This window comes from Mastigoproctus giganteus, chromosome 3 (genome assembly GCF_048544385.1).
Source record: "Mastigoproctus giganteus isolate SK-2022 chromosome 3, ASM4854438v1, whole genome shotgun sequence".
NCBI classification, from domain to species: Eukaryota; Metazoa; Arthropoda; class Arachnida; order Uropygi; family Thelyphonidae; genus Mastigoproctus; species Mastigoproctus giganteus.
Genome location: NC_143577.1, coordinates 6,973,089 through 6,999,206, shown reverse-complemented (window position 1 = coordinate 6,999,206; position 26,118 = coordinate 6,973,089).

Genomic DNA, 26,118 nt, shown 5'->3' with positions numbered 1-26,118 from the left:
TCTGTAAAGAAAGTAAAGAACAAATGACAAATGCAACGGAAAATGTGGATATCCAGGATGACACGGAGGTTGAAAATGAACGTCCAAACATCAAACTTTAGTCACTCACGCTGCAAGTCAAACTGGCTCAGTAGCGGATAACCCGGAGTGTGAAATGGACTCAGAGGTCTGTAGTCAACAACCAATCACCATGACACATGAAAATCTTGCGGAATGCAGGAAAGAAAGCCAAGTGGAAAGTGCCCTCCTGATGAGCAAAACAGGTTCCTGAAAAACATTGATGGCATTTGTATAGAACACACGAAATTGTTCTCCATGCAAACTGCAGAATATCTGGAAAACATAATGTGGAAATTTATATCAGTCTCTTTTCAGTCTGCAGAATTTATCTGAAGAGAACTGGCAGCTTCGTGTACAGAACAATGACATGAAACAAGAAATAGGTCTCCTAACCAATGAAGTGCGTCAACTAGCAACCTTATTTATGCCTAATGAAAACAGTATATCCAACAACGCCGCACTCAATGTAGCTCAGAGAACATGAAAAATCAAGCCAGAAGAAGCAGAATTGATACATGATTCCAACATTCAAAGGAATTATATTCTCCAATTTATGTATAATGCAATGGCTCATATGCTTGTCACCCTTAGCCCAATGATAGCCATAACACAACAATATAAGAATCAGCTTAATAGCAGAGATGCAGGGCTCAATGACTGTAACTCGCCCAAACCTGCATCTAGCAACACCGGGGGTAGCCACTCAAAGACCTCTCAGCTGGCCCTCTCCACAATACCGGCCCAAAATACTACTAAACCTAAAAGGTTAAAGGAGACAATCCATACTGGAAAGGGTGCATCAAGACCCACATTTGCAGAAGTAGTCACCGGCAAAAAAGATGCTGAGAACAACCAAAAGATCCCACCAGCAGGGCTTATTGGCAGCCTCTACTCCCTGACATCGCTCACCGATCAACATGTTCACTCAAAAGAAATCCGGATGACATATTCAACATATCAGAAAATGGAACATGGAAGACAACAGGGCAATAGAGATGCCACAGAACTTTCCTCAAAGGAAACCCGTCCTAATTCGTACAACATCACAGCAGTTCAGACTCGTGGTCGAATCTTTATATCTGGACTGGAACCGACTATTAAACCAGACAGCATTAAGGCCATGTTTGCAGAAGTACATGGAGTGAATATTGATGTGAGACAGAGAAGAACCAGGTATCCAACCTATGCCTCTTTCATCCTTACCTGCCACCCAGAGAAGATGAGCTTCATACTGGATACAAGGCTATGGCCCCCTGGAACCCTCGTCAAACCCTTCCTAGATCAGAAGCCAAGAATTGCAATAAACCACCGACATCAACATGAAACGCAATAGCAATTAAAGCTACCAAGGTTCCAGGCCAATAAAACGCACGAAAAATCAGATAACTTCACTGAGAACAAACTTACCATAGGAAACAAACTGTCCACATATCATTCAATCCAACTCTCAGCAGATTATAATGACAATCCCCAGGGCTCCAGACCTGTGAAGGATATCCCTATAGACATCACAATGCACAGTAGACAGTGCGAACCTTAAAAAGAGACTTCCCACCTGTACAAACTCCAGTTACAATGGCTACCACCATTCTAATTGTCTATCAAAATGCCAGGAGTATTTGTAACAAGCTAGACACTATCGATCAGCTGCTCCTCTCTAAAACCTTTGATATTCCCTGCATTGCCGAAACGTGGCTTGGGAATGGGTGCGACTCCCTTGCATGTGCTCATCAGGCTGAGTACCAGATGCTCTGTTCCTATAGAGAGGATCGTAGAGGGGGGGGAGTCGCAATATTTTATAATATCACTATCTTCTCATTGGCACATTCTGTGGTAACCCAATCGCTCAAGCTCAATGCCATCCTGATAGACATAGCAAAAGTATACATCCCACCAGGCCCAAACAGTGACGTCATTGAAGATGTGATCCACTGGCTGGTAAATCACCTCCACGTCTCTGCTAAGCACATTATTTGTGGAGATTTCATTCTTCTACCTACTCTCACACATCTTAGTAAACTCATTAGCAGTATAGATTCATTGGGTATCAGTCTACTTAATTGTCACTCCACGAGAGGATCTGATATTCTCTTCTGCACCATGCGACCTCGAAGACGGTCCTCAGAACCTATTTCAATCTGATCACGAACCCATTGCCATACTCCTGCACTTAGTTGCACCTAACTTTGATATCCAAAGCCCAAAAAAAGAAAAATGACATCACAGCACCCAAATTCATTGATCCACCACGATGTCTCGAAGCTGCATCCTCGATACCTTGGGAGGCTCTCAATAATTGTGACCTCGAGCTATCTGTGGACCTCATGACCAGATGGATTCGAACCATTGCAAGTTATGATGCTACAAAAACTGTCTGCATCACTCCCTGTTCTAGACCTTGGTGGACACCAGCATTGAACAGCAGCTTTCAAAAAAAAAAAAAAAAAAAATCTGCATAAGAGATGGAAAAAATCAGGTGCTGTACAAAATCGTGTTGCCTTCTCCAGAGCCCGGGCAGTTTTCAACCGCCAGAAATCATTTGCAATTAAAAAGAATTTAAATGCAACCCTAAGAAAAGGCAAATCGTTTTATGACTCTCAGCACACAGGAATTCCCAAAACACTGGACCTTGAACTGTGGACTTTGTAGTTTATGACTCTCAGCACACAGGAATTCCTAAAACACTGGACCTTGAACTGTGGATGGACCACATTGCACGATTCTCAAACACTGTGACCCCGATGCACCTAGGCAACTTACCCATCAACAACGTCCCTACTGATATGCTCGCCACCGTTCGCATCACCAGGAAGCAGCTTATAAACGCTCCATTGCAACTGCAGACCCCGATCTTGTGCTACAATTCATGATCAAATGTCTTAGCTCGTTTATCATCGATCCACTACTATCAATTTTTAACCGTGTCTTAACGCAGCACTACTTTCCCCCTCTCTGGAACAGATATGCTGTGAGACCACACTCTAAATGCCAATTTGCAACCCTCATTAAACAGTTCAGGCCAATCTCTCATTCTTCCAGCCTCTTGAAGCATTACTTTCCACCATCAATCAAATCATGCCTCACAAACCCCCACAGATTCACTATGCCATTCCAGGAAGATCCACAGTCACCAATTTAACATCCATAACCAACACCATTCTCAGTGCACTAGAAGCTAAAGCAGAGCTTGCCGTCACCTACATCGACCTGGAAGCTGCCTTCGACTCCATCAGTATCCCCTCACTTGTTCACCTCCTAGAAAACTACTTCTACATAAAAGGTGACATGTTGTGGTTCATCACAACCCTGCTCTCTGACAGAACCATTCTTCTCAAAGTGGATCAACACACAATCTGGAGAAAGATCACTGCGAGAGTCCTCTCCGGAGCATTATTCACTGCAGTTATTCTTCCGTTTGTGCAACAGAGAGAAGACATACTCTGCTATGACGATGATATTAAGATATATACTCAGATTAACCCCGGCGAACATCTCTCAGACATCAATAAAAAGATCAGTGAAAAGTTACACAACTTAGGATCCTATCTCCATCAATTCGGCCTCCTCATTAACCCTGCCAATCAGCCAAAAATTGTCTTTTCTCTGAAGCGCCAACCCACTGAAATCCAAGCTTCTCTAGACGGCATTCCCTTCCCAGTGGTCAAGATGCATACAGACTTGGGAGTCGTCTTCGATTATAAAATGAGCTTCAATCCCCACATTGACAAGCTCATAGCAAAATTCTGTAAAATGCGCTGGACTACAAAACAACAACTGCTCCACGTTGGGGATCTGGATGTGACTCGTCGGTACATATACACCTCAGTACACTCCGTCGTACTGTATGCCTCGGAAATTTGGGGGTACGCGGCTCCTACCAACGTCAAGCGCGTGTACTCCGCTGAATACTGGCTCCTTCGTTGGATCACGCAAAAACAACGTCGTCCACACCAGTAAAGGACAACTGCGATGACGATGTCACTTAATTTTGCCCGACTTCCAGATCTTGTATTTGAAAAACGCCTTGTTCTCACTGTCAAGATGACAACCGGAATGGTCTCGGAGCCAAGCATCTGGGAACTGTGTGGCTGGAAGATCCCTCTACCCGGACTGAGGTCAGCTCCCACGCTCACAGCTCACTATAACAGACTAGCGCTCAATGACCACTTTCTCCCCAGGGAGATGCTCCCCACAATCCATTCAACTGACGGCGATCTCTGTAGGTTTGCGAAGGATCGGAGTTACCGAAGACAGATCCTTAAGAGCCAGGCAAAGTGCACATTAATAAGGGTAGCATAATAATGCTCAATATACTGTAAATAATGCTCAAAGCACGATGTCTTTATGATAAATAAAGTCAAGAATATCCTTAAGAATATAAATATTAATATAAATATAATATAAATGTAAATATGAATATCTTTATTAATTCATTGTAAATACTGTCAATAGCATCATATCCTGTAAATAATCTGACACTGATTCTATTTCATTGTTGGCTCTGGGGGATGAGCCCAAACTTCGATGTGGGTCCATCTTCCCAAGGCTATTGTCCACCATACAATGTAAAACCCCTGACATTACTGCTGTGAAGGGTCTATTATATATACCACGTTTGTATACAATAAAGATTATATATATATATATACTTCAATTGAGGAATGACAGTTGTAGAACAATTGTGTAGGAGTCTGCCTTTAGCCAGCGGGTAGTTGATTGCTGGAACAGACTTCCATTTGTTGTTGCAGAAGTTGATAGCTTAAATAAATTTAAGGCTGAACTAGACAAACATTTGGAGTAACCAGATGGATGAAATGGGAAGGGTTTTTTTCGTTTTGCTGATGCTGTATGAGCTTACTTTCTTGCATTATATACCCTAACTAATGCTAGCACTCCAATGCTCCTACCATACATTTAGCAAAGGGTCCCTGATTCAGGAAAGACAGTGGAGTAAGTGATGTTGTACCCGGTATGGTTACCAGAAGGGAAGAGCAAGAGTATTCAGCCCAAAAAACAGAAGTGCTTCCAGCAGCACAACTGTGCTGGTAACCACCCAGTAATGTAGAAAGTGCGAACACGTGAAGTGGAGCAGCGAAATGAATACATTCATCACGCGAGAATACTACCACATAACCAAGCTAGACACTGATATGGCAATGTAAAGGCCGAGACTACATACAAAGTGGTTGGAATGATTCCCGGATATTCAGATCACCGAACAGAAAATAGCGGACCAGAGAAGGGCCATCGTCACGGAGAACCTGATAGCCCCTGCATGCTTTCAAAAAATCAAACAACATGTGAGTGACCAACTACAAAGAATATGGACAACATCAAACTAGAGGAGGAGCAAGAAGAAATACAACCCCCCAAGAAACTAAAGTGGAAATACACGAGGCCATGATATCCAGAATAGAACACAAGTGAAAAAAGGCCCTAACAGAATTCAAGGGAATGGACCCCACAAAGACCCTTGCCATACCAAAGCAGAGACCCAACAGATTCCTGTGGCAAGTCACAGACCACCTCAGTTGGCCAATAATCCCACATTACCGATGTGGGATTATTTGCCTCATTGATTATTATGAGTGATGGAGAAACGCTGGATGCCATCCAAGCAGCCGTTTACTGCGCTGCTATAACAGCCACTATGATCAATGGAAGAGATCAATGAAATGAGAGACTAGCAACAGAAGAAACAAAAAAAAAAAAAAAAAAACAAGAACTGCCTTGGGAAAGAAGGCTTGAGCAGACAACAGAAGACCTAAGCCGAAGAGTCAAGATAGGACAATTGACTCAATATCAATGGGATAATAGGAGTGATAAGTTGATTGAAAAGTGAAGAGCACCTTCAAGAGACACAACAACACTCACACCAAACACGACAATAGAAGAATACTTAGACACACTGAAGCAGAACCTCCTCAGACTCAACAAGACACTACACCAATACAGAGAGCACTCACAGGGTAATACAAACAACTCTATGATGGAAACCAAAGAAAATTCTACAGGAGTATTGAACAAGAGGGGAAAGAAGGTAATGGACCAACAAAGCAAAGTGATTGAAGAGTTCTGGGGCAACATATGGAACAGCTGAACCCCTTGGATAGAACTAGAATAGAAGAAAAGAAAAGGTGACAGAATGGGAGATTGATGAGGAAGAAGTACAACAGGTAATCAGGAAATTCCACAACTGGCAAACTGCAGAAAGAGATAACAGTCACAACTACTGGTACAAGAAGTTCATTTGCACACATATGAACACAACTATAAACACAACTATGAACACAACAAAGATAACATCCACAACTACTGGTACAAGAAGTTCATTTGCACACATAGGCACTTAGCAGAGCAATCCACTTGGATGATAAGTCGCACAGAAACAATCCCAGACAATTTCTTATTCAAGGAATCACATACCTGTAGGCTAATGACCAAGGAACATGAAACTCAATGAAATACAGGCCAATCACCTGTCTCCCAACAATGTAAAAGATTCTGATCAGCTGCATAACTAAGAAGATATCAGACCACTTGGAGAGCCAGTACATCATGGCTGAGCAGCAGAAGGGATGCAAAAGGAGAAAGCAGCAATTAACCACTGCTGCCAGAGTTATAGAGCATCTGCTTAGCCATGATGGATAAAATGCTCAATAACAGCAAGTACTGATATATCTTGAAAGAGGAAAGAAAATATCAATAGATCCTCTGCCACCTGATGTTCATGAATGATATCAACTGCACAGCAACAGAGAAGCAACTCTAACAGCTACTCCAGATCACTGAGGAATTGAGCAATGACATCAAGATGATTTTTGGACTTGACAAATGCAAGACCCATGGACTGCATCAGGGAAAATTAGTCAGCCAAAACTAATCCATCACCAAGGACCCCGGAGTGACAGATGACAGTGTACTGGGACCGTGCCATAATAATGGACAAGACATTCCCTCACAAAACAATGGACATAACCATCATCAACAACAAGAAAGAAATGACCACCCATCTGATTAACATAACAGTACTCAACACTGGCAACCTCCAGAAAACTGACAAGGAAAATATCAGAAAGCACTCAGCCCAAAGACAGGAAGTCAAAGAAATGTGGTATATGGTACAAGTAATGACCATCCCAACTACCATGTTAACTACCAGCATGGCACCAAATAGCCTCCAGAAGAACCTAGAAGCAATAGGCGCCCCATTGAATACCTACGTGGAACTCCAGAAAGCCGTGGTCCAGAACAACTGTAGGACAGTCAGAGATTTCCTAGACCAAGAGTAACAATAGCCAAGCATAATAAGTCACTCGTGCACTTGGTATCAGTACCCGTCATGGAGTATAGCCCCCCCCCCCCACAGGGAGATATAATAATAATAATAATAACGATAATAGCGTATTCCTGGACACGTAGCATTAGGCAACAAGGCATAACCAGGACATAATTTTCTCACAAAGGATAAACAGATTCTAATTCAGATTATCAGATTTTATTATTTAATTTTTTGACGGACTTCATATTGATGTTTCATAAAGATATTAATGACAATACGATTACAATTATGTAAGAAATCATTTAATTTTCAATGCGTTTTTTTATTATATATAGTAAAAACTAATCCTGAAAATTAATAGTTGTCCTTTCAACGACTAATTGGAATATTTATTATTACTTTTTAACTGTGAAATTCCATAGAATGAGTGAGCAGTACATGCATGCAGTACTTCTATTTTTTTTTTCTTTATTCATTAAGATAGCTTGTAATGTACAGGGGCAGATCCAGGCTCTGTGGGAACTGAAGCTTATGCAATTTTTGTGGCCCTCTTTAAGAAAAATAAAAAATTACGAATACAAAATTAGGTGCAAAAGTGAATATTTATTTATAATGAGAAAACTAATTACAAATTTTAAAAAAAGCTGACAAATACCACAAAAAACTTCTACACTGCCCACATACTTCCGGTACCAAGTGCTATAGTACAGATTCATATCGCAAAACAACTTCTGGCCCTGCTCCTTTGTGTCACGGCACTGGATGTAAGTCATTCCTACACCGGAATGGTTAGCAATAACTTAACTATATATGCAAGTGACTACGAACCACATAAATATATCCCACTAAATCCAAACTAAATGTACCCCAACTCAACTCCCTGTAAAACTTTAGTATCTGGTCTCCCTGGCCATAGCCAACGACCGGTTTTTGCTTGAATCCCTCTTGAAGTCGCGCAAAAATCTAACCTTTTTTCACGAAACAAAAATGAAAGTCATTTAAAAACGTGATCCCTCTTATAAGTGTTTTTTTTTTTTCTTCTAATTACAACTATTTTTCTAAGTTCACGTCCTCCACGCAACCTTCTGTTTATCATGTAGTGTAACACGATGGGTACCAGATACAAAATTTCAGCCCAACTTTCCCTTAGCCAGATCCCGAAAATCCTTGCGGCCACTCCAATGCCACTTGATACTAAGGGAAGTGTGACAGAGGGGAAGTCAGAGTGGAAAAAGAAAGCATCCATAATCTTACTTTTGCAAATTTTACAAAAACATATGACCATGTGAACATATTGCTAAGGTCCCCCTCCCAGGGCCTTGGAAGGGGCCTGTGTAAGTGAATGCCGTGAAGCTTAAGCTTCATTAGCTTCACGGTAAATCCATCTCTGAATGTATATTTATGGGGGTTAAGGGATGCAAAATTTTTACTTTTTTCTGGTGCTGAAATACTCAGTTACGGAGAAAGGTCGGCTCTTTTAAAAAAATAACAATGATAGTAGCTTCAAAGGATTATTTCTGGCATCATTTGAAAATTTCACCAGAATTCCCTCTTTAGAAGTTCATATCCAAATATTCTAGATCTTAGGTATAGCTTAGCTTAATTATATCCAAATATTCGTATTTTCTAGGATTAGCAAATTTATAAAATTGCCACAACCAAGCAGATTATCATCTACTTTCTTGTACGATCTTCAAGTACGAAGTGAGTTAAAGCTGTTAGTAGGAAAGGAACACAAACTGTTAGACTGGTGATTAATAAAAGGGGCGAAAACAATTAATAATAAATTAAACAAAAATGGAATCACATGATACGCGGGTACTTGTGGACACGATAGTAATTCACAATGGACGCTTGTACAGTAGATTTATTATGTGATAATCACATCCAGTTGCCTTGTGGTAGCGACTTATTAGTAAAGTTGTCTTTTTTATATAAAGGAGAAGAATATACATATACAGTACTGTAGTTGTAAAAATAACTGTCTAATTCCAAATGTGTTTAATTGAATATTTACAAAAAAAAAAAAAAAAAAAGGTAATTGCAGCCATTGTGTGTGTCCCCAGTCATTTAGCTATTCAAAAAAAAAAAAAAAAAAAAAACAACTTTTGAAGGAAGAAAACTTGCTTGAGACCGACTAACTTGGCCAGAGACTGAAACAAGCACATAAAAGTTACTTGTGTCATTGATACAATTCGAACCTGGGCCTTTGTCACTCTGTGTGCAAAGGGCAGTGATTACAATTACAATACTACTCACGAGGACTTAAATACTATACGTATTTAAGTAATACAGTAATACAGCGTAAGTTGCTGATGTGCCAGAGGGAGATAGTCTTTATTGCCCTTCACCACCATAAGGCCAGGGGTTTACAGCCTCCCGATACTTCCGGGATACTCGAACAATTATTTACAAATGAAAACATATTTCAATACAAAGGAGAGAGCTCCTCACAAGAGTTAGATCTGATTGAGCTGGCTTAACATCGAGATATGAGCACCAGCTCAATCAGATTATTATTATTATGGTGCCATATGGGGCAAGGAAGCCTGAGGCTTATGCTGCACCAGCCAAAAAAAATTCCCGAGTTAACCTGAGAGAGAGGGGTAGAATGGAATCACCAAGAAAGAGAAGAATGATGATATCCAGCTCAGGACCTGGGTTTGCCAAGCCCATACTCACCAGATGAGCCCCTGGGGTGCAAGATACAGATGCAAGAAACTGTTCTGAGAGAAAAATTAATTTTTCCTATTGCTCCTTGTGATAAATTAATCTTTGCACATTTAACTAGAACGTATTTGATTGATTTTTGAAATTCTCCAAAATGTACTTAGGGAATTATTAAAGTAGATAACGTGCTTTCATTACTGAAAGTGATAGTAGTTATCATTACTTGGAACGAGGGAGGTTTCTATGTGATTGTTCAACAGTATGTTAATGAATTGAGAGACGCTATCTTATTATATCACGTGGTAGATTAAATAATTTATTATCGAAATGATACAAAGGTGGTTCAATTTCTATTAAATTGTATCATTTCGATAATAAACTACTTAATCTAACACATGATATACGAGTTTAATGTCTATCAATCAATTAAGATATCATTACATTAAAATAGTATTATTTTATTTTATTACGCTGATGCTTTCGTCTTCTCGGTAAGTTTATTTTAATTTACTTATTATGCTGTTATTTTTAATAAAAATACCAACTACTCTTTGTACAATATCTGTGTTTTGTCCACGTGTTCTGTGACTCTTCTGTACATTTGGCGAAAAAAAATTTAAAAAAAAAGTAACTTCAATAGGATAAATTTTGACTCCCTTACTATAAATTAAGTCTGAATCGTATTGTGTAAACAACAGCATTCTACGAGGGGTTTCCGAAAAGTAAGGTAACACAATTTTCTCTCGATGATTTTTAATAATACGAAATTGAATTTACACACCAAGAAATAAGTGAACATGCACTACTTCTTCACAAAGTCTCCAGTTTTATTGATGCACTTGTCCCAGTGATGGATCAGTTTATCAATACCAGTACTGAAGAAGTCCGTGCCCACACACAGTAACCAACATCGCACTGCCTGATGAACTTTCTCATCCGTGGTGAAATGCTTTCCTGAAAGATGTTTCAGAGGGCCGAACAAATGGAAGTCTGAAGGCACTAAGTCTGGACTGTAGGGGTGATGTGACAGAGTTTCCCTACAATTACGGTGCAACCACTCACGAGTAGTGGGAGCAGTGTGTGGAGCGCTGTCATGCAACAAAATCACACCACTTGTCAGGAGTCCTGGTCAATTTGCGTCGAATGATGGCTTTCGGTTTTTCCAACGTTGCACAGTAAAACTGTGCATTGATTGTTCCTCCCTTCGACAAGAAATCCACCAACAGAATGCCTTGGCGATCCCAGAACGCTGTGGCAATGATTATTATTATTATTATAAGATATATGGTGCAAGGAAGCCTGAGGCTTATGCTGCACCAGCCAAAAAAAAAAAAAAAAAAAAAATTCTGAATTACCCTGAAAGAGAGAGAGAGAGAGAGAGAGAGAACAAGACTCAGAAGTAGAAGGGAATCACCAAGAAAGAAAAGAATGGTGATATCCAGCTCAGGACCCTGGGTGTGTAAGGTGTAAGGTGTAAGGTATATTGATGTCATGCGGCACCAGGGGTTTCCCCCATCTCCGCGTTGCTTTCATTGTGGGTGTACCAGCTTGCTGGGAATGCCAGAGATTTAAAAGTGTGTGGGTATTGTACATGTGTAATGTCGTGTACCGTTGTTCATCTGGTCATTTAGCCGCTGGGCCCCTGTTGGAGCCCAACGTTGCCCCACCTTCGCCCCGTGGAGGCAGACCAGGAACCCAGTAGACTTAGTTACTCTGGCAGGTCCTGCCGCTTAGTTTCCTGAGATTTCGGCGGCTAGGACCTTTAAAAAAAAAAAAAAAAAAAAAAAAAATCATAATATGTATGTATATGCACATGTATATACTCATTTCACTTGTCTGCATACACCATATGTTGTAAGCCTATACACACCGCTGGGGGGTTTGATATTACGTAGATGGATAGGCCGAAACTGGGCGAAGATTATTTTGAGTGTTGTTAAATTTAGTGTGTGGGGCGTTCGCATTGTACATAGATAGAGTAGGAGGGGAGACAGAAGACTGGGGGGTAAAGATAGAAATATGGGAGCGATAGAGAAGATGCCCCCAGTTGGTCAGTGAGGCATGCCCATGCCTCACCAGAGAGGAAAAGGGGGGGGGGGTTCGGCGAGGGGACACAAGGAGTCTCCGCCCCGCCGTGGTAGGTTTGGAAAGGAATCGAGTCAGGTGCTCGATTCTGGTCCCCAACGAGTCTTGACGGCAGTGAAGCTGCATGGTTCAGGTCCATGTGGGCTTTTGCAGATTCAGGGTTCAGTCAGTCGCAGAGTTGTAGGCCATGTCCTTTTATTCTCATTGGAGGTATTGAATTTGTTGTGGGAATGGCTTGTCCCATTTAGTTTCCAGTTGTGTTGTTATTTGCTTGTTGGGCTAGTGTGGCTCGGCGTCTGTTAAACAGTTTCTGTGCAAATTCGGTGAATGCCATGTATGGTCCTTTATCGTCCAGAATGAATTGCTCCTGATCCTTGGGTGAATGTTGTAGTCTTGTCACCAGCTGGCAGCGGATGTCGTCGTATTGATGGCAGTCATACATTAGATGCGACCAAGTTTCTGGAATGCCACAAGTGCAGTTTGGATTTTCAATTATTCCCAGAGTTGTTAGTTTGGCGTTTAAGGCACCATGTCCTGTGAGTAGGTACGTCACAAACAGACCAGGTGCATACCAGGTTGGTAATTTAGGTTGGAATCTATGTATATTTGGAAAGAATTTATTTGTAATCCGACCTTTAATGGAGACATCCCATCGTGCCTGCCACGCCTGCAGCAACCCTGGGTGTGCGAAACCCATACTCACCAGATGTGAGCCCCTGGGGTTCTTCAATGTGAACACAGCCTGCTTTAATTTCATTGCACCAAAACCACGCCTGTTTTTGTGTCATCACCTTTTCGCCATACACAGCAACCAGTTCACGGTGAATATCACATAGTGAAGACCCTTTTGCTTGCAAAAGGGTCTTCACCAATAATTTATGCCTCAGAGGGCATAAATTCAAATTGTGGAAAGATAGTTGTAGTATAGGTGTGTGGAAGTTTGCCTTTAGACAGTGGGTGGTTGATTGCTGGAACAAACTTCCTTCTGTCGTTGAAGAAGTTGATAGGTTAAACAGGTTCAAGGCACAAAAAAAACACATTTGGAGCGAGTGGATGGGTGAAATGAGAAGGGTCTGTGTTTTTTTTTTTTTTTTTTTGGTTGATGCTATATAAGCTTGCTTTCTTGCATCATGTGCCCTGCTAATGCTAAAAGTGAATAACTTCACAAACACCTGTTTTGGAACACACTCGCAAGGTAGCCACCATTTTGCAACTGGAATCTGTTGTGAGGCGACAGTACCGCAATACTGCACTGGTGGTCTTTTTGAACATTATTAATGGGTCCATCTGTCCACTGCGTTTCATCTCATTCCCTTTCACTATTATTAAGAAAAAATGTGTTACCTTATTTTTCGGAAACCCCTCGTAAATGGGTTGTACTTATTAGCAAAGAAGTAGAGTTTTTATTTTAAGATTAAAGATTGATACGAATATACCCATTCAAGAATACTAAGCATCCCCAAGTTCCTTTGAAGTGCTATATGTTTGTTTGGATCGGACTACAATATAACTATAAAGTGATATGCAGAAAGGAGATCTTATAATTTTAGCCGATATCCATTTTGTTTCAAGAAGCTGGTTTTAAGACCTTGTTTGAGGATGGCAGTTCAAACTAAATCATCGCCACCATCAGGACAATCTACCACTACCTTAATCGCACTACTCGAACTGGACAGTAAACAAAAATATGAGACACACCCATACACAAGATCGAATTAACATGGTAGACTGGAGAGAGCTTTATCTATATACCAGCTCTTAGGGACAACAAAATGAACACAGAACTTTTCATGTTTGGCTTAAATGAGTGACAAAATAAACACTGGGACAATATTACGTGTAAAGAAGTGGGTTATTTATTATTATTTATTATTATTATTTTTTTTGTTTGTGTTTAATGAAAGCAAACTAATTAAAATTAAGGTATAATTACTTTAATTTACTAAGGTAATTGTACCTCAATTATTTACAAAATCGACTTGACGTAAGGTCAAGTAGACTTTCAAAGCATGAAAAAAATCGTTGAAAATTTTAAGGTCATTTAAAGTCCTGAACTTAAATTTCAAAGGTAATTTTACCTTTAAATTTAAAACAAAAAAATAGTAAATTCACATTTTATTATACACATATATTTAAGGCATAGCAAACACTTTCCAGTCGAGGCATTGTTTGCATACAAATCAATTTGCAGTATGGTATTTAACAGGCAACATGGAATGGCTCAGTTACATGATCAAAACTTCCCATGTACACATACATATAGTATCAATTAGCCCAGTTATGTCATCACCTATACCTGCAGTTTTTGTATGAATAAATAAATAAACATAATTAAGTCTAGAGCAACAACCTCGAGCTAGGAAAGATATACAGAATCATCGTACATATCAGGCTTAGCACCTCTCCCTATATATAGTTAAGAGCAAAACAGGTTTTCTCTGGAGCGGGCCGTCCAGAGGGTGCAAGGGATACACTTCACCTGTGCACCAATGTTCAAGGGGCGCCTGAAAGTCTGAAACTTACATTCACATATGAAGAAAATTTTAAAGGGGGGCGCCAAATTGAGATTGGCATCCAGGTGCCACATACCCTAGGAACCCCCACGATTGACGTTGGTATGTGTATGCACGCATATATGCACCCAACTCAAGTGACGTCAACCCCACGATTGACGTTGGCATATATGCATGTGTGTATATATGTGCTTGTATTCACGCATTATGCATGCAATAAAAATACAATAAATTTTTTTTTAGGTCCTGCTGGATGAAAAAGCCGAGTTTCCGGGAGAAAAACTATACTATCCTCGCCTGTGACAGAATAACTTAGCCACCTTATGAAAAAAACCATTAAAAATTCCTCCCGTCATTGATGGGATTCGAATTCAGGTCTTTTCCTGTCGCTGTGGAGAGGACGCTGGTTTTACTGACTCTGCTACCCATGAGGGCTCAAAAGTACTTATAACTAATAATTTATAGAATTGACAAAATTACCAATTTCATTTTTCTCAAAACCAGTAATGTTTCTTTGAGCAGCCGCAGTATCACTAATGACAAATAAGGAACTAACACTTATTTAACACACAAAAACTAACAAGATGGTGGGACAAAAGCAATTTGCTGTTGTCCCACCATCTTGTGCCATATAGTAAATCGGATAAAAACTGTTTCGTCGCAGGAATATTTTTTCATTAAATAGCTTTGGCTGTTGCTCAACAAAAACTTATCGTTATACAATTCTTAAAGTGTATCCAAAAGAACCTGTAGTTTTGCCAAATCTGGAGCCAGGGAAATAAAGTATTCGTGTAGACTACCAGATTCAGGTATTCTATGGGCTGATGAACTTCTGAGTGGGCTACCATGTCTTTGATCCATTGGTGCATAGGAAACTAAAATTCTAAAATTCTTTGATTCATTGGTGCATAGGCAGGACCACAGTTACAATTCTCGGAGCACACTTTCAGTAAATATCACCTGTCTCTGTTTACATGGTAAGTACAAGTGGGGTCGATTTTCAAGGCATTAATAAAAGAAATCCCCTAGCCTTCGACTCCATCAGTATCCCCTCACTTGTTCACCTCCTAGAAAACTACTTCTAGATTCTGAAATTCTATATAGATTCGGAAATTCTAGATTCTATATAGATTCTGAAATCTATGGATGGTCCAATTAAAATGGTTTCCGTAGAACGAATAAAATTCCATTATAACGAAAGGATTTCAAGAGACCTGGGTACACATTGTTCGCAACTCTGGCCTTTAGGCAATAGAGCTGCTGCTATAGAATACACGAATTAAGAACTAAATGAACATTCCACAATTTAGTGGTGTCCGTAACACATTTACAACCGACTCCCACATACTGTACCGAGAAGTCACCCTGGTCAACTGCTTTTTTGTGTTCATAGCCAGTGCAAAAGATTATGGCATGTTCCGACGCGGATAATACGCCGTGGTCAACCTGTGTTCTACTATTACACTATTACAGAATTAGGAGAGAGTGATTTTCTTTTATTCTAGAAATTAATCTGTTCTTTCGCAGAAATGAGTCACCCACACTTTCATTAAATGTCACCTTTTTCTGTTTACATGGTAAGTACAAGTGGGGTCGATTTTCAAGGCATTAATAAAAGAAATCGCTTTAAAAATTTGAGATTACAGTGACCATGCGAGGCCCATATCTATAGTGAGCTCCAAGGCTAGCGTCTCATGCCTGTCCATAAGTACGACCCTGTGCATAGGGAACTAGAATTCTAAATATTTCTTGATGCCATTGCAGTTTCCAAATTTTGTCTGGTGTTAGAAGAACTCTGTTTTGCAAATGTGTGACCACACAACCACACATTCTCTCTCTCTCTCTCTCTCTCTCTCTCTCTCTCTCTCTCTCTCTCTCTCTCTCTCTCTCTCTCTCTCTCTCTCTCTCTCTCAGGGTAATTCAGAATTTTTTTTTTCTTTTGGCTGGTGAAGCATTAGCCTCAGGCTTCCTTGCACAATATGGCTAATAATAATAATAATAATAATCTTTCTAAGGATAAAGAACGGTGGATCCCACACCAGATGCAGAAGCTGTACCAGAAATTTTGGTAGAAGTAGATGATGCTGTAAAATCAATTAAAATGGCAAAACAGCAGGACCCGATAAAGTTCAATGTCCAAATTCTCTCAGTGGGGTCTTCCCCCACTGTTCTCTCTGGGGTCGCCTTCCCTATCGTCTCCATATTTCTATCTTTCCCCCACTCTTCAGTCTCCCTCCACTCTAACTATTGCGACAGCGAATGCCCCTAATTTAACCAGCTAAATTCCAATAGTGCTCAAACTCAACTTCACTTTGGTTTCAATGTCATTTGGCCTTATTCTAATCTTCTAACCATTTTTTTTAATAGGCCCTAGCCACCGAAATCTTCGAAAACTAGGTGGCAGGGGTTGCCAGAGTACTAATAATATTAACTTCTACTGGGTACCTGACCTGCTTCCTCGTGGGAAAGTGTGGATAACGGGGGGTTCCCAACAGGGGCCCTTACGGCTTAAAGGTCAGCGAAACAACATATCACGACATTACACAATGGAACAATACCCATATACTTTTTGAAAAATCTCAGAGTTCTGTGACACAAAAACAGAGTACATAATGCGGAGATGGGGGGAACCCCTGGTGTAGTTAGACACTAAACACTTTACACTTTGTCCCAATGTTGGACTTTCACCCGAATTGGACCCACTGACTTCAGAACTTTTATTGTGACAACTTCTATTACTACAGTATGGTCAGAATGGCTTGCGTGGCAGGATATGCAAATTACTGGACATTTTTCTGATGGGACTCTCATTTGAATTGGACTTTACTGACTTTGGGTTGTTACGTTGATATACTTAAATGTTGACTGAACTTATATAGTGACAGGACCTATATCGTAACAGAACTATTTTGTGACAAGACAAAAATTTTGGACGTCTTGATTGACTGGACTTCCACTTGACTTGGACGTAATTGACTTTCTATTGTGACAGAATAGACAGAACTACATTGGAGACAGGATACATAAACCGGACATGTTATCTTGAAGTGGACATACGTAAACTTCAAGATAACATAAAGTGGACATACGTACACTTGAATTGGATATACGTGACTTTGAATTGTTACGCTGAACTATTCATAGTGATAGAATCCATACTGTATCTCCGTTGTGACAGGATTTATAGATTAATATGACATGTTTTGCTTCATTGGATTAACTGGACAGTGTTTATCTTTATATATCTTGGACTGAACTCAGAGTGTCCAAGACTATACTGCCTGCAAATAGTGTATATTATTGTAAAAAAGGCCTACGTGCTCTGGATTCATTATGAAAAATTTTTATTCTGTTTCTCAGAGCAAATTTTTATTCTGTTTCTCAGAGTAACTCCAGTTTTTCTCTGAGAAACAGAATAAAAAAAAAATTTTCATAGTGTTTATTATTGTAAGTAACTTTAATGCCCTAAGAATTGATAGTATCCACGGGGCATGATTTTGCTCCACAAGTTTTTGGATTTTTCTTCTTCACAGAGATCATGATGATTAAATTATTGCTGCTGATCCTAAAAAAATAGGATGGGATTCCCATAGGATATTATCCTATGAATGGAGAAGCAAGTTCTACTTCTCCTTCTTTTTCTTTACTCTTGCTTTGACTTCTTATATATTCTAACTTCTTAAGCAGATCCCTCTGCCTGATCCCCCTCTTTGCCATCCTTTCCTCCCATAGTCCCGTGTTCCCAAACTTCTGCTTCTTTCATATAGTTCCCAATTTCATATAGTTCTATTTTCACTTTATCCAAAGATAAAACTAAACTTCTAGAATCCTACTTTTCGTCCAACTTTTGTATTGATGATCTTGGTAAACGACCTCCTACCACTGCCAGTACACTGAATTCAATACTTCATGTTTGTCTTCCATCAAAAGTATGCCAGAAGGATTTTGAACAAACTTGATATTAAGAAAGCTCCAAGACCTAATGGCATATCTCAGCTTGTTCTCAAAACCTGTGCTCCTGAACTTACTCCTGTTATGTGATGTATTTTTTCGCTTTCTTATTCCAAAAGTCTTTTCCCTTCTGCTTATGAAATTTATTCATATTCAGCCAGTTCCTAAAAAGTTGAGAAATCCCTCCCATCCAGTTATCGCCCCATTGAACTTATTTCTGCTCTTTTTAAAATAATGGAGAAATCAATTAACCGCCAAATCTGAAGCTATCTAGGCACCCTCTATCTGAACAGCAATTTCCAGTATGGATTTCGTCAGTGGCAATCCACTTGTGATATTCTGGCTTGTGTTACCTATCTGTGGACAAATTCAATGGAAAAGTTTGGTGAAATTCAAGAAGTTGACTCTTGATATTTCGAAGGCTTTTGATCGTGTTTAAAATAAATATCTTCTAAATAAGCTTCCATCGTATGGTTTGCCACTTTTTTTTTGTAATTTTGTATATAGTTTTCTCTCTAATCGTTCACTGCGATCAGAGAGAAAACTGGGTTATAGTATAAGTCCGGTGAAGATATATGGGTCTCTGTCTTCTAACTTCTCCACTAATGCTGGCGTTCCCTAACGTTCAGTTCGTTCTCCTATTCTTTTTATCTTGCGTATTAATGACCTTTTTCCATTGACTAAAAATCCTATCTGTAGTTTTTCTGATGATAGCACATTGCATTCCACCTTCCAGTTTGAAAAACCTGCCCTACACAAACAGCTTCAAGTTCTCGAATATCCTCTACCAATTCCCTAAATTCTGATCTTCAGGTAATTCTCCAGTGGGGTAAAGATAACTTTGTTCATTTCAATCCTTCTAAAATTCAGTCCTTTCTTATATCTGGCTAAAAGGATTCTTCTGTTTCTATGCTTATCTTGTATGATACTCTGATAGTTAGGCAAGATCATATATCTCAATTGTGGTTTAATTTAATGTGCTTTTGCCGAGAGAGATAAGTCAGGGATTTCCCTGACTTATCTCTCTTGACTCATGTCTCTTCACACCAGGTGGAAAAGACATGAGTTCGAGCCCAGTCGATAACGTCAGGAATTTGGGCAGGAAACTCAGATTGATTCATATTTGGATATAAAACTTGTAACCAACGGCTTTTACCATATACGAAGTAGCGTCACTAACAAAAATGCAGACTCTTTCGTCATGGGTCTATTCTAGCCATGATAACTGAAAATAATTATTACAAAATCTTGCTTTTGTACGGTAATTCACTTTTTCCAAAATAACACATTAAAACTGTGGGATATTTGGGTGTTTTTAGGTATTTTTTTTCTTTCCTTTCCTTTGTTAGCACTATTTTCTAACATTCTATTTGTTAGCACTAATTTACCCATTACCCCCTCTTATTGGAACTGCTTTTCCCACAGAATTTCGTTTTCTTTTTGTTTTTTTTTCAATCTCTGTCACCTACTGGGCCACATTTGTCAGCGGCTCTTTTTCCCGTCATTTTTGACGCCTCACCACTGTTCATCCACAACTCTAGAACAAACGTTCCCCACTGGAGACCTCTCCGTCTATTAGATTTCCACTCTCGGACAGCATAACAGGGATTTTTCCATCTTTACGTTATGATATGAAATTGTTCGGTTTCTTTCGTTTTCAACTTTTCACTATTTTCATATACTGCCTATGAAGCTACTAGGCTAGACATACCAACTAAGAAATATTGTTCAAGGTTTAGGCCTAAATGGATGTCAGATGAACTAATGAGACATATGGCAGAGAAGAAAAATGCATGGGATACGTATAAATTAATGGGTGACATGGAAGCCTATGATAGATATAAGCTGGTCTGTAACCAAGTCACAAAGGAGGTTAGGCAGGCAAAGGCCTGCCTAATCCTTGGCAAATTCTTATGAGAAATCCTTGGCAAAGGATGCAAAGAAAAACAACAAAGAGTTCTTTGTCTATATAAACTCTAGAAGGAAAGGGATGAATCAGATTGGTCCACTCGACATTGATGGTTCAACTGTTGATGATTCTGCTAAGGTAGCTAAGAAACTAAATGAGTATTTTGCATCTACATTCACCCATGATGAGTTATTCAAGGAGGGGAATGACAGAGGTGAGTTAAACTCTATCAGTGAGCTGGATGATTTTGTAATAACTCAGAGGAAAGTGGAGGAGAAATTGTTGAAGATCAACATAAAAAAGAGGTACGGGATCTATCCAGTTATATTAAAAGAGGCAGCAAAGGAAGTAAGCAAACCCTTAGCCATAATTATGAGAGCTTCTTTGGACACAAGGGAGGTACCCATGGACTGGAGATGTGAAAATATGACCCCAATTCACAAAGGAGGATCAAAGGCCCACACAAGTAATTATAGACCTGTTAGTTTAACATCTGTTCTAGGAAAATTAATGGAGGCACTGGTTAAAGAAGCACTGCAGGATCACCTAGACAAGACACCTTCAGTTATAGCTCGGACACAGCATGATTTTGTTAAGGGAAAGTCTTGCCTGACCAATTTGATTGGATACTATGATGTGGTCACAAAGGAACTGGATGCAGGGAATAACTTTGATATCATATATTTGGATATTAGAAAGACTTTTGATACTGTTGCACATGGAAGACTGCTGAACAAATTGGAGCAGTGTGGCATTGGAGGAAAATTGCTGCTATGGATAAAGGGATAGTTGAGTGGGAGAAGACAGAGAGTGGTAATCAATGGACACTGCTCATCGTGGACTAATGTTATTAGTGGAGTCCCTCAAGGTTCAGTATTGGGTCCATTATTGTTTTCTGTATTTATAAATGATATTGATGATGATATATCAAGCTTAATGTCCAAGTTTGCAGACGACACGAATGTTGGCAGGGTTGTTAAGGACACTAATGACAGTACGCTGCTGCAACAGGATCTAGAAAAGTTGAGCAGATGGGCTGAGAGGTGGCAAATAAAATTTAACATTGACAAATGTAAAGTACTACATATGGGAAACAGCAACCCCAGAGCAACGTATCAACTCTGTGGTAATACACTGACAGTGGTAGAGAATGAAAAGGACCTGGGAGTAATTGTACAGACAGAAATGAAATTTTCTGAGCAGTGCAGACGGTCTGCAAGAGTAGCTTCTAGTGTCTTGTCAATGATATACAGGAATTTTTCTAGCAGGGATGAGGAGGTGATTATCCCCTTGTATAACGCAATGGTCAGGTTACACCTTGAGTACTGTATACGGGTCTGGAGGTCTCATTTTAAGAAGGATGTAGAGCTGTTGGAACGAGTACAGAGAAGGGCAGCAATATTAGGGAATGGAACAAAGGGTTGCTCTTACGAAGAAAGTCTTAAGTTTTGCAAATTACAGTGTCTGGAGACTAGGAACCGGCGAGGTGTATAAAGCCTTGAGTGGTTTGAGCATGCTCAATGCTGATGGGATTCTTCCTCTTGCTCAGAATAATCACCTGAGAGGGCATAAATTCAAATTGAGGAAAGACAGATGTAGGATAGATGTGCGGAAGTTTGCCTTTAGCCAGTCGGTGGTTGGTTGGTGGAACAGACTTCTATTCTTTGTTGTGGAAGTTGATAGCCTAAATAAATTTAATGCTAAGCTGGACAGGTACTTGGAACGAACGGAGGGGTGAAATGGGAGCTTGTTTTTTTTTTTTTTTTTTTTTTTTTGGCTGATGCTGCATAAGCTTGCTTTCTTGCATCATATGCCTCTACTAATGCTAACCAGAAAAAAAATATTTCTTTCGTTTTCCGAAATTACAAGGACTCCACTCCCCCACAAGTCTACTCAGAGGCGGACTGGCCATAAGACTAACCTGGGAAACCCCGTTGGGCCGGAGGCCGATGGAGGTCTGTGTGATTTTGGCCATAAACAATATGGCCATATTGTTTATGGTCACTAGTATGAGGCCGCTACAAGTTTTCCCCGGTAAGAATATTTGATCCAGTCCACCTTTGCTTCTACCATATTCTATCTTTCTAAAACAATAATAATAAAATAATATAATAAATAAGAATATATATGTATATAAACATAACATGAACAACTCTCTCTCAGGGTAACTTAGAAATTTTTTTTGGCTGGTGCAGCATAAACCTCAACCTTTCTTGCACCATGTGGCTAATGATAATAATAATTTGCATATGCACATATGCAATTGCATGTAATTCGAAGCTAATTATTAGATGCAAAATAATACTTACGGCGTACAATCGTCATTATCTCATTCTGCCCGCCAGATTTTGCTATGAAATAGATATCGGATAAGCACTGTTCAATCGCAGAAAATTTAAATTTCTTTTCCAATAAAGTACTTTGGTTGCCATTCAGCAAAACAATATCCTCGTACAGTTTTTGAAGTTCTTCCCAAAGAACGTTGAATTTTCCCAAATTTGGGTCCAAGAAAATAATGGACCCTGTGGAAGGAAACGCAGGACTCTTCGGTGCTTGCCTCTGATGCACTCGTCCATAAGGAACGAAAGCTGTGTAGCTGTCTAACCGAGCCTTAACTTTCCAAAAAGAATCAGCTGTTTCGAAGCGATCTCCTTTCACATAATCGGCGTGCAAACACAAAACTAGAAGAGAAACCAAAACAGGGACTGTCACCATCTTGTACTTTATTGACTCAAACAGCTGCCTGCTTCTAGCTGTTGTGTACAGATCGTTCCTTTCCGATTAGAGAACCTTTATCAGTGCGGGAACGTATTTATATCTTAGCAATTCACTATCTGCACAATACGTAATGGAAATGTCGAAATCTAAGCAATCTTATGATTTTTATCATTTTTCGATAACGTGATTGTCACTGTTGATTTGCCGTTTCTTCACACCAATGCAAAATTAATATTTTATTATTATTATTTTTATTCAATTTATGCATTAAGAACCGACAGCGTTAACAGGGTGCTTAACAGGCGATCAAACAAAATACTTAAGGTCAAGAAACAAATTTTTGTTTTCGTTTATTGCATGTGACAGGAAAGATAAGAACCTTTTGTGAAGACGAGAAATGTAATTTGAAACTTGTGCAATGAAGATAAGTCACGGTACGTGTCGAAAAGTGTCCTAGCCAATGTCCTTACACAGTGGGCGACACACATTGCCATTAACAAGACGAAGAATGCGAAATCGTGTTGTAAAAGAAGTCCACGAGTAACAGTGTTTCTTGTGTTCTGTTTATACTTCAGCAGGACCAATAGGCGAGAGGCGTTTACAACTAATCACGTTTCCAATTAACACGATCGTTAACTGTATTTAGCAGTTACGATGGCGTGAATTTTGGTCAGCTCAAACGCGTGTGTTACTGCACTCTTTCTCTTGATCGTTCGACGACTTCTGGTCTCTTATGTTCAATGAAGTTCGCGGGACGATAGGACTTTCGCGCACCTTATTTCTAGTTGGATCTTTTTTTTACACCCTGGCCATTACATTCTTTCGAATTTACGAGTTACATACCTATTTGCTTGCTGATATATTGTTATCGCCTTCTGCTTCTTTTAAAAATTGTCGAAGTTAATTTTCAAAATTATTATTTATCTAATTCTGCTACAGACCTAAAAATGGAAGTCACAATCTGAAAATTTGAAATAATATTGATCTTGTTTTGAAGTCTACCGTCTGCTAAAGACCTTGATTTTAAATTGGCTTCTCCTTACTTTCTTATGGCGATCCCATGGTGCAGTATAGCAGTTTTGAAAATTGTCTAATAACTGCTTATTTATTTCACTTACGATTAACTGATACTATGGAGACTTACAATGCCCGGGGAACCGATCAGCCCTGTAAAATGGTCACCTTTGGGTACAAGACAGGGCCAATCTTTATCAGCTGAGGCAACTCCAAGTGTAGTGTTGGGGCTTTTAGAACTTTAAAAAGAATAACGTAATGCTCCTGCTTTACAACCTTCTGCTTTAGAAGATTCCAGGTGCTTTATAAGTTCCTCATACGAGAAAAACATTAATCTTCTGCAAATATATCTCCAGATAGGAAGATAAGGATACACAATAAGGGCACTGTGATGCTGAACGAACTTCAGCCTCAAGACGCTGTTATTTTACTACGCAAAGAATTAGAGGGGTACCTGCTATGTGGCTTAGAACAAGTTGCTCAGTCACTTATTCTAGAAATTGAAAGACTGAAGGTTCAAATGGATTTACATAATAAAAATGCTGAAGAACTTAAAACGCCAAATGACCAGCTCCAACAAAAGCGCATCGAAGGACTAAAAGTACAAAACATCCCAAAAAAGGCCTTATGCCAGTGTTCTAAAGGACTCCTTACCTGAGAATACAGTTACACCTACTTTTCTAAAAATGAAACAGTAACTAACGCAGAAGACGTACGTGCACCTTTTTCCAGTTGTTCAAGTTCGACGCCTGTTAAAATACAGCCTACCAAAGAGGCCTCAGAACCTCATTATTGTTAAGGCTACCGAAGGTTCGCAACTCACTACTAGCCAGGAGGTTATTAAACCTCCTGGGAACATGTTATTAAAAACCTAAAACGTGATCTAAAAGAGGTTAAAATCAAGGCACTTCGAGCTGTCAAGAACAATGGGATAATAATAGAGGCAAACTCTAAGGAGGATATAAACGCTATTGCATCCTCTAAATTTATTTTTGAAGCTGGTCTGTCGTCAGAGGCACCGAAGGAACTAAATCCTACAATAATTGTTTATGATCTAGATAATGATTTAACTAAGGAAGAAGTTTTGGATGATTTCTATTTTAAAAATTTAAAAGGCCTTGGGTTTACATGTGACCAGATAGGATATGAGATTGTATTTGAATTCAAAACGAAATCAAGGTCTAAGTATACATCAAACTGGGTGCTTGCTCTTTCCCCACGTATTTTTTCCCAAATCTCCACTCTAACAGGATAAGGCCTTTACGATAGTTACCAAATGCTTCTGTAGTTTATCAAACGGACACGCGTCTAACTCTTGCAAAAACGAAGTTGTGGGGGGGGGGAGGAATAATGAGCAAATTAATAAATCTCTTTAAACTTTCAGACCCACCTCTCTTAACTTTGTATTTCTCAATTTATTTTCCCCCTAATTCACCCCCTTCCACATTAACACCTGACTTGTGTACCGCACAGAAGATTACAGATTCTGGGGGAATAGTAATTCGTGTCTCCTCTGGACTGGCTGAGTATTCAGAAGGACTCATACTACACTTGATAAACATATTCAATATTGTTTATTCACAGTATATACATTAAAAGAATATAGCATAGATCATTAATTGTGTATAATATTAATTACTAGCATTATATGTGTGCTAAGATGTAAAATTAATCGCAACTCATATATCATGTCTCTTCGTGTCTTTCTGCTTTTTCTCCTTCTGCTTCAGGTTACATCTCATAACATTCTCTTGCCTTCTAACAATTAAACTTCCCAACTGGGATTACAGTAGTGAGCATAACACCTATATGTGTATTTTCCTAGATTTATAAATCCCCGCTATATTCTTTCTTTAATTATCCCTTCCAAAATTACATGTGCATAGAACACCCTGTGGGGGTGGGTTCTCGCCAAT